At 43.8% G+C, this 12,984-nt stretch overlaps 1 long non-coding RNA gene across 2 annotated transcripts; it reads right to left on the bottom strand.

Moving 5' to 3' along the window:
• Positions 1-7,669: 7,669 nt before the first annotated feature.
• LOC113997144 lies at positions 7,670-12,913 on the bottom strand. Of its 2 annotated transcripts, none has more exons than XR_005566662.1 (4): positions 12,793-12,913; positions 11,165-11,253; positions 8,108-8,293; positions 7,670-7,999 (listed from the first exon to the last, which is right to left on the bottom strand). It is a non-coding gene; the product is annotated as an uncharacterized LOC113997144 (long non-coding RNA). The 2 variants fall into 2 exon arrangements; XR_005566661.1 differs by lacking the exon at positions 12,793-12,913 and adding an exon at positions 12,107-12,151.
• Between the last annotated feature and the right edge of the window lie 71 nt (positions 12,914-12,984).

Genomic DNA, 12,984 nt, shown 5'->3' with positions numbered 1-12,984 from the left:
CTCCAGCAACCCTTTTTGGTGCCAGGTGTTTCCAACATAAAAATAGTACACACAGCCCAGACTTGTACTCTTTCCCTAGGGAATTGTTATTAACCAATGTTGACACAGGAGTCTTAGTTTGACAGAAATGTCTGATCCAGCCTTGCAATTCTTATATTGAAGTTTAAGCAGATGAGAAAAAAAGGAACCTGATCTCAGAGTCCACAAACAGGTAACTAAGGGAAATTCTACATAATCTAAGCAACTGGTTTTTTTCCTTTCAAATCCATTAATTCAGGATGAGTTGCCACATGGTATTTTGCTATAATCTCTAATCTGGAAGCAAGCACAGCAATAATATTAACATTCCTCACTAAGGTTTTCTGATACACAGGTGTTTTTAAAGGCAATGCATTAGTGATGTGCAACATGTTAGGGACCAGTAGGAACAAAGGGAAAGCATTGGAAAAAGCCCTCAGCTTGAATGTAATGCCATACAGCTTGTCAAGTGCATCAGAAAACAGGAATAGAACACCCCCCAAAAAAGCCCAAATGTTTCAATCCCCTGCCTCTGTCAGGGAAATCTTTCCTGAGGACAAAATAAAAATACAGGCTGCAAAAATCCTACTAGCAAACACAACAATACAACATTTGTCCTTACATGAAGGGTGGCTATTTGGAAAGGGAAGAGTAGGAGGTATTTGTTTTGACCAAAGGAATAAAAGTACTGAGAAGACATGCAGAAACCAAAAACCAAGTTGTTAGAAGAATGCAATGAAGGTAGCACATTTAACTCTGCTCTACTCAGAGGAGCTTGCATCAGGTTCCCTACCTTTGGTGAGGCACTCAGAACAAGAGGATATTTTGGGTGTGCACACAGTATTACGTGTAAGAAGACTTACACAGACCTTTCCAAGCCTCTTAAAACCAGATGCTGCAAAAGGAACAGTTTATTTCCACATTATCTTCATTACCATCAAACCCCTCACAATGCTCCACTCCCCGGGGTGCTTTGAGAACCACTCTGCTGAGCAGAGACTGCAAAGCAGCTCAGAGAGCAACACAAACTGCTACAGAACAGCAAGACGCACTGGCAGAGGGAAACACATTAGTTTCAGGACAGAAAGGAAGGAAATATTGATCTGAAGAGACATTTTTACCAGGCAGTCACCCGTGTAAAGGAGAGTTACACACTCCCATTGTTTCCTCATGCCTCAGGAAACCTCACAAGTCCCAGCATCCCCTCCAGCGTTTTCCCTCCTTCCAGCTTGTATTCTAGCAAACACTCCTTCCATTTCTTGAGAACAAAGGCAGGCTGACAGTTAAAGCTGTGAAAACAGCACAACAATCCTATTAAACATGCCAGCTTTGCTCTGCTACCCCGCAGAAAGATACAGTGATGGGAATTAGAATGCAACCATGAGTAGCTGGGTGAATCCAGCGAGTGCAGAAACTGCAACGCTTCCAAAAGCTCTAACTGCATCTGCCTAGGTGTAGGAATATATACACATCCCTTATCTGATTTCTCCAGGAAGCTGCTGATGACCATTCGTGGAAGGCAGACACTCTGCAAACAGATATTTGATCTGAATATGACATCTGTGTTAATGCTTTCAGAATAAATATACGAGATACAGGAAAATTCTGGTTACAGACAGCACTAAACATCTCACTCCTCAGCTCCCTCCTCCTGAGGAGCCATCAGTAATCTCCACTGCTTCACATACTGAAAGTAAGTAGGTTCTTTCAGAAGATTAGTTTAGCATCCAGTAATCTGTTTCTCTAAACAGCCTATTCTGAAGCACAGAAGCAAATCCCACTCTCTAATCCTGCTGGTTTCAGAGACAGGAGCCTGTGACAAGCATAGATCAGCGTGCAGCAGAATTACAGCATTTGCCTTTTGAGAAGATTTCTTCCCTTGCTTAGGCCAATTAAACTAAAAAAACTCAATGCAGGAAATACTGAACCACTTACAGAGATTTTAGAGCAAGTGCAGATGCTTCCCAGTGTTGAAGTGTCAGGAAAACAAGTTTAATTCTCACAATTTACATTAACTCTCCCCCTCCACAGTTTCACTCCAGCCCTTGTCTATTTGTTGCCTCATTTAACACATCAGGCAGGAACAGAAGCAGTGCAACTCCAGGAGCAGGGCTGAGCCAGGACCCGAGGAGGATCCCAGCACAGACCCAACCAGAACAGCCTACCACAAGATCCAAGCACGGCATAGAACACCAGCTACAAACAACAAAATCCATCCATTACCTCAAATGTGGCAAGGGGATGAACCACGTCCAGGAGCCATTCCAACAGGAGGTGAAGCTGCAATATAGGCACTAAAACCAGCCCTAAAGACCAGCACAGCTTAAACCAGCACACAGCCCCCAAGCTTGAGCTTAAATGGGGCCCAAGGACCTATGGGAAGGGGTGTGGGCAGGGCCCTAGGTGAGGCTGGTCAGGATCAAGGAGTGTATAAGTGCCCTCAGGTGAGGCTGGTCAGGATCAAGGAGTGGATCAGTGCCCTCAGGTGAGGCTGGTCAGGATCAAGGAGTGGATCAGTGCCCTCAGGTGAGGCTGGTCAGGATCAAGGAGTGGATCAGTGCCCTCAGGTGTAGCTGCTTCTAAAAAGAAAATTCTCTGGAATAGCCAGGCATTGTGTAATTTTGTGAGTGCATAGACCCAAAAGGTTCCTTTTATCCAGGGAGACAGGCTTTAGGCATGTAGGGAGATGTTCAGTCTGTGCTGGGCTGCAGCTTCCAACAGTGGATGTGTTTTGTTAAAATGCAATTGAGTAGGAAAATGCTATTTACAGGTTTCTTTATATCCATTGTGATGGCTTTTAACATTAGGTGTGGGGTTGGGTTGTTTTTGTTTCTGTTTTGGTTTATGTTTGTTTGGGAGGTTTGCTTTTGAGGTTTTTTTGGTTTGGTTTGGTTTTTGCCAGGTTTTGATTTTTTTTTGGCTTATTCACCTACTACAGTGATTTCTGCCTTTCCCTGAGCCTGGGTTAGCAGATAATACTCTGCACTTTTTGACCTTGTAATTCTAAGATTCTCTACCTAGTCGAGCAGACTTCATGAAGCTCAAAGTAGTCATTGGACTTCTTTGTTTTTTAGTCCTATTCTGTAACATACCTTCTTTCTATTTATAGAAGGTTCTGGTCATTACGTTGCTTATGAGCAGAGCCTTTAGAAGTGATTTGTGCTTTTAACAGGGACTCTTAGAAAATAGGAATAGAATGTAAAAATGCAGATTGGTGCTACAGTAGCCCCAAGGGAAGGGTTACACCTTTTTTACAGTCCCCAAGCATTACTGAGATTTAATATTCTGTTTGATATTTGTGTTAAGGAGTAATGCTGACCCCAAAAGAAATTCTGGGCATAAAATTCACAACCCTCCTTAGGGAGAAATAACCAGTTCCTGTTACCAGCCAAAAAAAGTTGTTGTAATTGTCTGGCCTTTTGTTCACAGCCCAGATTTTACTGGGAAATAACTGAACCACAAGTAGCAGCAAATGGTAGGCAGAGAGCTAAGAGGACTTACAGAACTGTCTGTTACATTTCCAAATGACAGCCCTCTGTTTTAGGGAATGACAGCAGAGCTCTTTTCTTAGGGTGTGGTGGGACTTGCCTGGCTCCCTGCACATTCTTATGGCTTTTTTTTTTTTTTATTATTATTCTTTGTGCAACAGAAATCACATTGTTGCATTTAAGAAATTGCTGGGGGAGGGGGGTCGGTAACAACAAAATATTTGTTACTGTTTTCTAAACTGCAACAAAGTATTTTTCCTACTGTCAATGATGCATGGAACTCACTCCTTCCCAAATGTGTGTGACAGGAGGACCAGGAGTGCTGCTGGAAGCTGTGCTTTAGCAGGACATATTTCTTGCATATGGATCTGAATTTAGATCAAAACGAAACAGGTCATTTACAGTTCTGTGCTAAGAGTTTGCCAGAAGTATAATTCTCTGTGAGGCCAAATCAGAAAGTAATCTTCCTGTTATTGTGGCCGAGGCTCTGTCAGTGTTACAAGTGCAAACGTCTGCTCAGCCACTGAATGTGGCTTGTTTGAAAATGCCTTTGGCTTCAGTTGCCTCCAGGTTTGGTGGTTTTCTTACATTAATGCGTCTCTGAGACAAAAGCAAAATGTCTGCCTGTGGGGTTTTAGACATAAACTGAGAAGGGATATTAGAAGGTCATCGTTGTCTTATGCTTTCCCATTTTTCCTATTCATTTATCATGGGAAAATTCACAGAAACAGGAGAATAAAGTGTAAAATAGCAGCTTAAAGAATACCCATCACTTGTGCTACTGAGGCACTTGGATCTAAAGCTGTTCTGCTGGGCGAGGCCCAGGAATACAAATTCCACCTTTTCCCAGTGTTTTGAGCAGTGGCACAGTAACATTCCCACTGGGAAAGAGAGCTGTGACATGAGCTGTAATCAGGGTCCAGTGTGCCAAATGGTACACTTGGTTCAGGGACAGAGCTGCCTGGGAGTGACTGGAGAGCCACAGGACTAGAATGAAAGGCTTGGATCCACCATCTACTCACCAGAGACAGGTGGATCCAAAACCAAAGTCTGGCTTAGGCAGCTGCTGCTTGGCACATCTGTGCAAACTGCCCCCTCCCCTGAGCTTAAGTGTGTGCCAACAGCAGCTTAGCTCAGCTCTGGGTCCCTGGAAACTACTCCTAAGTAACTGGGATATAAGGAACTACACTCCCTTTGCAAAGAAAAAGGACAATGTTCCTTAATCACCTGATGCAGATGTAAAAAAAAAAAAAAAAGATATTTGAGGATATGTAAACCTTTAAAAGTGCATTATATATTTCACATTTCTTTTAAGGGGAAAAGGCATCCGTACTTAAGAGCTTATGGATGAAGCTGGAGGACCAGGAACACTGTTGCCACACAGAAAGCTGCACGGTGGCTGGAATATTTCAGCAATAAAAATGAACTTCTGGGACATGGTTCTGCTGGAATAAGCCATGTAAGACTATGTATTTATGTCCTTTAGATTGTTACCATACAAAATCCACTTATTATAACTGGTTTACATTGTCCACTCGTGGAGCTGAACAGCACTGAACAGCTAAAGGATGGCAAATGAGGCTCAGAGCACTCACCAGCTTAACATATTCCACATAAAACCTGCTATTTCTGGATATCTGCTAATGCATTCTTTGGCAAAAGGGGAGCTCTGAAAGAAACTTTTACATAAGCCCCATCAGCAGCCCACACTTCAGATAAATGCACACCCTCTCTGGTTTTAATTCTTTCTTTCAAAAGAAAAATCTTAACTTTGTGCCTGACACCCTTGTGTTCTGGGGCTGGGTCTCAAGTGCTCTGTACAGGAACCCCTGAGGGGAAAATCAATAGTTTTCTTTGCACCCATCACCTTAATTACCAAACCACACATCTGAAAGTTGCACTGGGCTTAAATATTTATGGACACTTCGGAAAGTTGCATTTAACCACTGGTGGGTGATTGTATATTTGAAGATTTCTGTGGCCTTGGCAAACAAAACACGAGAATTTCAGCTTCCTTGAAGCTTGAGTAGCCTTTTCTGGCAGACAGTTTGCAATCTTCTTTTCATATGGTCCAGCAACGAGATCTATACACCACCTCTTTTTTGGAGCAGAGATATTTCTATGACCACATAAATTACTATGAAATGTAAGCACGTTCCATTTCATAGGAATGCTGCAGAGACAATCCAGCCTGGTAATAAAATCACCTCTGTTCAGTTGGCTCTTCATTCACCTGCATTTTTGGTTATGTAAAAGATATTGTCAGGACCAAGAATTCTGAACTCAGCCTGCTTTACACTTCAATACAGAAAACTTTTTTGGATTGATTCCAATTTTCACCCAAGTAACTAATCTCTCATAAAATCACCCCACTGATTTTAGACTGTAACTGAAAGGGATCTTGTTCCTAAAATTCCAGGAACAATTTCAGATCATTGTCCAAAGAACAAATGGCCTGAAGTGTCTATTGGACACTAGTGATGCAAGATAAGTGATGAGTTAAACTCAGATCGTATCGCACGTAATTCTTCTTTCGAGCAGCTTATTTTCAACTGTCTCTGGGAAAAGGAGAACAAGGAGAATTACAGTGGTAAATTCAAGGCAATTCCAGTGCCTTGCAATGTCTTGTGTAATTTTTACCTCTTTTAAATGGTTGTCTGGGAAAAAAAACTAAAAGAAATCTGACCATTACTTGCCCTTGGTCCACCCAATGCACAGGTCAGCGGGAAAGGAACAGGAAAACTGCTTAAACAGGAGGGCCAGGATAAGGATTTCATACTTGTTTTGAAGCACTAAAGGGGATGAACATTATTAAAACTTAGAAATTTTTAGAGAAGACTGTCCCCACAAGAGCCTCAGGAATACTGGCATCTGTATCAGGCCAGAATGCCTATTAAGATGGGGACCAGAAATATTATTTTTCACTGCTTTTAGATGAAGACATATTTTCTTAGTGTGAGAGAATGACTACAAACTCTGAAAAGGTGGTACAAATACAGCAATAAATTGGAAAATATTTACTGTTTCACGTATATTCTGCTGCTTTCAGCTGAAGTCGCTCATCTCAGCGCTGAATTTAGGTTGATAAATAAAGATATTCACAAAGGTTGGGGTTTTTGGAAGCTTGGCTTGAGAACCACACGCGGTGGCATCTGGATTTACGGCTCTGCTGCAATATGTCTTCGGGACATTTAAGCAAGAACTTGGCTTCTGACAGGACAGTTTTCATTTTCTCAAACTGGCCATATTTTCAGGTGAGCTTTTATTCTTTCTGCAGCAAATCTTGAAGCGTTGAGACCTTTAGAATTACAGCACCTATTTGGTGTGGTTATGAGTGCACAGTTGCTCCTCTGCCGAGGAACATCTGGGGGGTTGGCCTGGGTTGATACCTGTGCCTTTGGGCAGCCCTGGGAGCAGGCAGCACAGGGAGCAGGTTTAAAATGGGTTTGACATTCCTGAGGCTGGGACACTGCCTGGCACAGGGAAAGCACTGGCTGTGCTCACAGATTCCCAATCCTTGTGCAGTCCCTGCTGAGGTCAACAGGAGATCTCCAGGTCTTTACACGCTTTGACACAGTTTGATTCACTTCTTTACACCAGAAAGGAGTTGAAAAGGGTTTATTTTTGAAACAAGAAGTCACTGATGGTAAAAGCCCTGTATAAATAACTCCCCGTGCCATACCTAAGAAATCTTAGCTGTGTGATTAAGGCCTGAATTTTGGATTCCTGTATTGTGTAAGGAAAAATAACTCTTTTTTTCTTGAATAGCATGTAGTCAGAATTAATCTGTCAATGACAGGTTGCACTGTAAGTCATGCCCTGGGTACACCCTCACAAGTGATAGAAGGGAACCAGGATCCCAAACAGCCACAAACAGCAACATGGACAAGAGCAGAATTTGGCCCCAGCTGTTTGCACTGGATTTACTGCCTGATGAGCCCAGCCAGCTTGAGCTTGCATCATAATCCAAGAAAAAACCTAATAATACCTTTCCATCTAACTCAGCCACATATATCAGGCTTTGGAGGTGTCAGGACTAAAAAGAGAACTGCACTTCTGTCTTGGAGATATTTTTACTGCTGAGAAAGATATACTGCAAGCAACAGTTCCCTACGCAGCAGTTCTCCTTTCTCTTTTCCACTTAAAAAAAAAAAAGAAAAAAGAAAAAAGTAAGAAAAATAAGTCAAGCAATAAAAATTCATGTTTCACATCGGATCTGATGCGCTCAAACTTGAAATCTTGTTCTCCTATCTCCTGCAAGATCTTTTAAATTCTGAAGAGCCTTGACAGGCAGAAAATGAACAGATGCACAGTAGAGGTGGGAGAGGATCTTGTAGGAGGTCTGTGCTTGCCTTCTGCAAAGATAAGGAAGCGGAGGCATTCCTGAATCCTGGAGTGCTGTGTGGGGAGAGGGAGCCCCCAGCATGCACCTCTTGGCAGGGCTGGATATTACATAAGGCTTGCAAATGAATTCCTGTCCCTCTCTTTGGTACCTTGGAAGAGAATGAAGATACCAAATAAAGACACTTCAGTAGAAACAAGCAGCCCTTCAGGTTCCCCATCTCCTTCCTCCTGCCCCAGCTCCCCTGCTGAGCAGTCACCTGAAGGCAGCAAGCTGTTCCTCCAGCTCCCACACAGGCAGTCATGCTTCCTGGACAAGGGATCCCTGCTCCCTGGGGTTTGGGGATACCTCTGGCTGCAGGAAGGACACTGAGCACTGCTGTACTCTGGCGTGCTTCTGTTTTAGGCTTTGTGTGACAGACTTCATCTCGGTAGCCAAGTATCTTCTGTACTCGGGTAAAAGATGAAAAAGCAGATTTTTTTAGTATTATTTAGTACTACAAGATCAAGGACAGCCATTCAGGAAGGTAGGGAAGAACTGCACATTACTATAAGAAGCAAAAACAAGTGAATGGTGGGATTTTTTGATAATAAGATACATTTTCCAGTGCTGAATACCTTTGATAACTTGTCTCCAAATCAGAAAGCCTGACAGGCCAACCAGTTGTTCACATTTCTGCAGGATAACAGAGCTCAAAGTTAGTCAGAGATGTTCTTGAAAGCCACATTCAACTGGAAGGATTATGGGTACAGTGCCCTTGTAAGTATGATTCCCTCTTCTCATTACATACCTACCTTTTGGTGAGTAGCCATTAGATTCACACTAACATCACTCATATGAAGAAGAAAGCTCTTTAAATATTTAATATTCCGAGGAATTTTTTTAGTCTTATTTTTGAAGGAGAGATGTGAACATTCCTGGTCAGTCTAGTATAAAACCTTTGGTTCATTTTAATTAGATACCAAAGGCAGGGCCGTGGTGACTTCCCAACAGTTGCAGTGTTGTGGTTTTAAGGATTTATCTATTCTAAACTAAACCATTTGCCTGGAATACAACGAGTTTTATGGTTAATAAATCCATGGTAGAAACTGCAGGAAATACTTATTTTGGCCACATATTGTTTACTCTCTACTGCATTATTTGTTTGAAACTATAAATCTCTTTTAGCTTTCACATCATGAAAAATATATTGCAACTTATTTTGTTAGGCACGTGTACAAATTTAAATAAAATCAGAAATATAAAATAATTACTCTCTGTATTATAAAAAAACTTCTTATTTCCTAGTTTTGCAAACAATCCATCGAGAACAGATTCCAAAAGCCCAGGAGGGTAGTTCTGGAAATCCAGTATAGAACTGCAAAAAAAATTACAAGGATGGTGATATTAAGTGTGTTTTAGGGAAATGAGTGATACAGTAATTTATTCTGCTCTAGGCAGTGTCACGAATCCATCACGGCACAAAGTGAAAGGAAACACGTCAGGAATGCTGGAATACCTTCCTTTACCAAGAGAAACCCACTCAAACCAATAACAGGACAACATTCAGTATAGTAGAAAATAAACCGAATAGAAACAAATTACAGAACGAATTTTCTAACTACGCCCTCTGTACCACACACCTAAAACCACTGAGTTTTTAATTGCCTTCCTTTTTTCCACTGGAAAGCCACGTGATCAGGAGGCAAAATCTTGGTTCAGTGAACACAGAATCACCCAGTCCAACCTCCCCACACAGAAAATAGTTGTAGAACACAAAGCACAGTTTTCCTCAGTTCCCTCAAGAAAAATAGTGGAATTACTGATGCAGAAGTCTAGGAAACAATGTGCTTTGGTGCAGAGCAGGGACCGGTCACCAAGGTAAATAAATCATCATTCCAGCACAGGAATATTTGTGCCACGGGTGCCTGCAGTGTCACAGAACGAGAGAAAGACACGTTGGCATCTCCATCCTATAACTGACCTTTACATTTTATAGTCAAGATTAAAACAAACAAACATGGAACTGAACTAATCTTTTTTCTTTTCTTTTTCTCCAAATTCTATCCAAAACTTACCTGATATTCATGGAGACACTTCTATCTACAGCTGTGGAAACCTAAAGTGACAGCTTGATTCCTGAACCTCTTCTTTAACAGCAGTGGGATTATGGAAGCTGGAAAACTACAGCTCTCTAGGGCTGTGCAAAACCAGCAGAGCAACACACACATAGAAGTTGAAGAGGTACAGATTTAACAGAAGTCAAATGAAGCTAAAGGAGAGTAAGTTCTGTAAGGGACATGGTAATTGAAGTAATCACAGGAGTAATAAAAGGTCTGGCTCAGACACTTGTCCTCTCTAACTGGCCCTTTCTTGCTTTCTCTTTCTATTCTTTTCCTGTTTCATGCTCCTAATCAGGTTCAAATGAGATGTACCTTCTTCCATCTTTGCAAGCCTGACCTACTTCCCAGGGATTAGCAGCACCATGGCATGTCTCCCCTGTTCCAGGAACGCTCTGTTCTCTTTTAGGAACGAAACCAACTCTGGCTTGTCCCTGAGCAGCCTTTGCCTGAAATGCAAACCTCCTGTGTTGAACGTGGCTAGAAATTACTCAAAAATTACTGGTACAAAGTCCTTTACTCTTTTTATTGTCAAGTCTTTCTTCCCTTGTTCTTTTGAATTCACATTTATCTGGAGCCATCATTTTACACGTTCCTCCTCAGCCCTTTCATGGAGCTCTGTTTTGCCACCCCATCCATTCACACGTTCTTGAACGATGCAAATATAATTACTCACCACCCTGCACCACCCCACAATAAAATGTTCCTCAGCCTTCCTTTTTGCACAGTGTTGTCACATAGATTCTCTTAATTTGGCTCCACCAGATTTCAAACCTTTCTCCATTTTGGCCAATCACTTTTTTTTTTCCTTCCTCCAAAGAATCTATAGAAAAACTAACATTTCTCTCAGGTTTCTCCAGTTCTTACTAGCAGCAGAAAAAAAGTGCTTTCTGTATTATCTCCTCACAAGGCAACTTCAGCCACGTGTGTGTCTTCTCAAATAATTGCTACTGCTGTATTTCTTTCTTTCCCCTAAATATCTCAGGTCTAAACGTTGTTAAAACACCACATCCAATTTTCAAACTGTCCACTCAGGAAAGGCACTGATAAATTAGAGGGTTCTGTTTTGTTTTTTACAAACCACAGGAATATTTAAAGGATTAGAAAACTTGTCATAAAGAGACTTTGAGTTCAGTGTATGTGTATCACATGGAAAATATGACCAGATATATGTGTTCTGAGAGGCTCTCACTTACTTAATCCTCAGCTGGCATTACCTGCAGTGGCAAGAAGCTCACAGCACAGAAAGGCAGGGATGTCTGTCAGCAGATCTCTTCTTTGGGAATGGCAGGTACTGCTGGAACACCTAGTGAGGAGAGAATATCACTGAGTCATTGGGAGAGGCCTCATGACTCCTGAGAAGCAGCAAAAGAGGAAAAATCACTGTAATTGTTTCATTTCTGCGTGGTGTGAGCGGTGCTATGGGCACCTTCTGCTTCGGTCCCCAAACACACCGAGATCGTTCCAGTGTCAGTAAGTCAAGGTCAGAGCTACACTCAGGCTTTAAGGAATGGTTCCATCGAACCCGGATTCCTATGGGGAAATATGGAAGTGATGTAAAGGAGCCTCATAAGATAAATTGTTGAAGTGGGATAAAATCCAGAGGTGTAAGTCCTACTGCTTACTGGGGGGGGGGGGGGGGGGGGGGGGGGGGGGGGGGGGGGGGGGGGAGAAGAAGAAAGGTAGAAATGCTTTAACAACAGCTTATCAACTTTTTTTTTTTTTCCCCAGTAAATGGTAGAAAATCCTTCATCACAAGTTACTTCCCAGCCAGGATAATGTTCAGCCAAACAAGAATTTCCATATTGGACAAGAAGGCAGCCCAGACCTGTACAACGATGTCTTGTTTTCTTTTTTTGGTCTATTTACCAGGCTAACTAAGGAAGTCGATTGTCTTAATTTCCACTAATTGAGGGTGCAATCATTCCATTCAAGGGCAGGGCTGCTGTTCAGAGGGACCTGGACAAGCCAAAGGGATGGGGCTGACAGGAATCTCATTGAAGTCAAGGGAAAACACGGAATTATGTGTCTAGGATGGGGTAGACAATGCATGGGGATGGATAGGCTGCCTGCCTAAGGCAGAGAAGCGACAGGACGAGGAGCAATGGCCATAAACTAAAACACAACAAGTTTCACCTCAACATGAGGAAGAACTTTACCTTGAGGGTGGCAGAGCACTGGAACAGCTGCCCAGGCAGGGCATGGAGTCTCCCTCTCTGGAGACATTCCAAACCCACCTGGGCAAGCTCCTGTGTCACCTGCTCCAGGTGACCCTGCCTTGCACTGGATGATCTCCAAAGGTCCCTCCCAACTCGAACTCTTCTGAGATGCCGGGATTCCGTGACAATCCCTCCTGGCCCTAGGGAACACTTGTTTTACCGTGATCCCACAGCACACCCCGACTGCGCTGGCGCCTCACAGCCTTTCAACCAGCTCTCACCACACGGCACCTCGAACAGGCCTCCTCGTTATGGGCGCCCCAATACGAGGAGGAGGATCACAAAACCTGACCGAGCGACCTGGAAGCCACCGCAGCGCTGGGGCCGGAGCGCTTTGCCCGGGGGCCGTGCCTGGAGCGGGAGATCGGGGTTGATCGGGGACCCCTGTTCCCGGGGTCCGTGGAACAGGGCGCTTCGACCGTGAGGGGAAGGGGCGCCTATCCCGTGAGGGTGAGGAGGCTTTGCCCGTGAGGGGAAGGGATGCTTCGCCCGTGAGTGCAGAGCGGCTTTGCCCGTGAGGGGAACGGGCGCCTTTCCCGTGAGGGGCAGGAGGCTTCGCCCGTGAGGAGAAGGGGCGGCTTCGCCCCTGAGAAGAAGGCGGCTTTACTCGTGAGGAGAAGGGGTACCTTTGCCCGTGAGGGGAGGGGAGCTTTTCCCGTGAGGGGAAGGTGGCCTTTGCCCGTGAGGGGAAGAGGAGCCCTTCCCTTCCGTGCAGACCACGTTTTCCCGTGAGGGGAGGGCGGTCCCCGGGCGGAGCCGCCCTGGAGGAGCCGCCCCTGCCCCGCGCAGGCGCCGCCCCCGCGGCGGCCGCTCGCGCC

Source organism: Pipra filicauda, unplaced genomic scaffold, assembly GCF_003945595.2.
Source record: "Pipra filicauda isolate LSUMZ 115617 unplaced genomic scaffold, ASM394559v2 scaffold77_size3566232_pilon, whole genome shotgun sequence".
NCBI lineage: Eukaryota > Metazoa > Chordata > Aves > Passeriformes > Pipridae > Pipra > Pipra filicauda.
Note: the sequence above shows the minus strand (reverse complement) of the source record. Positions and strands in the feature narration are given on the sequence as shown.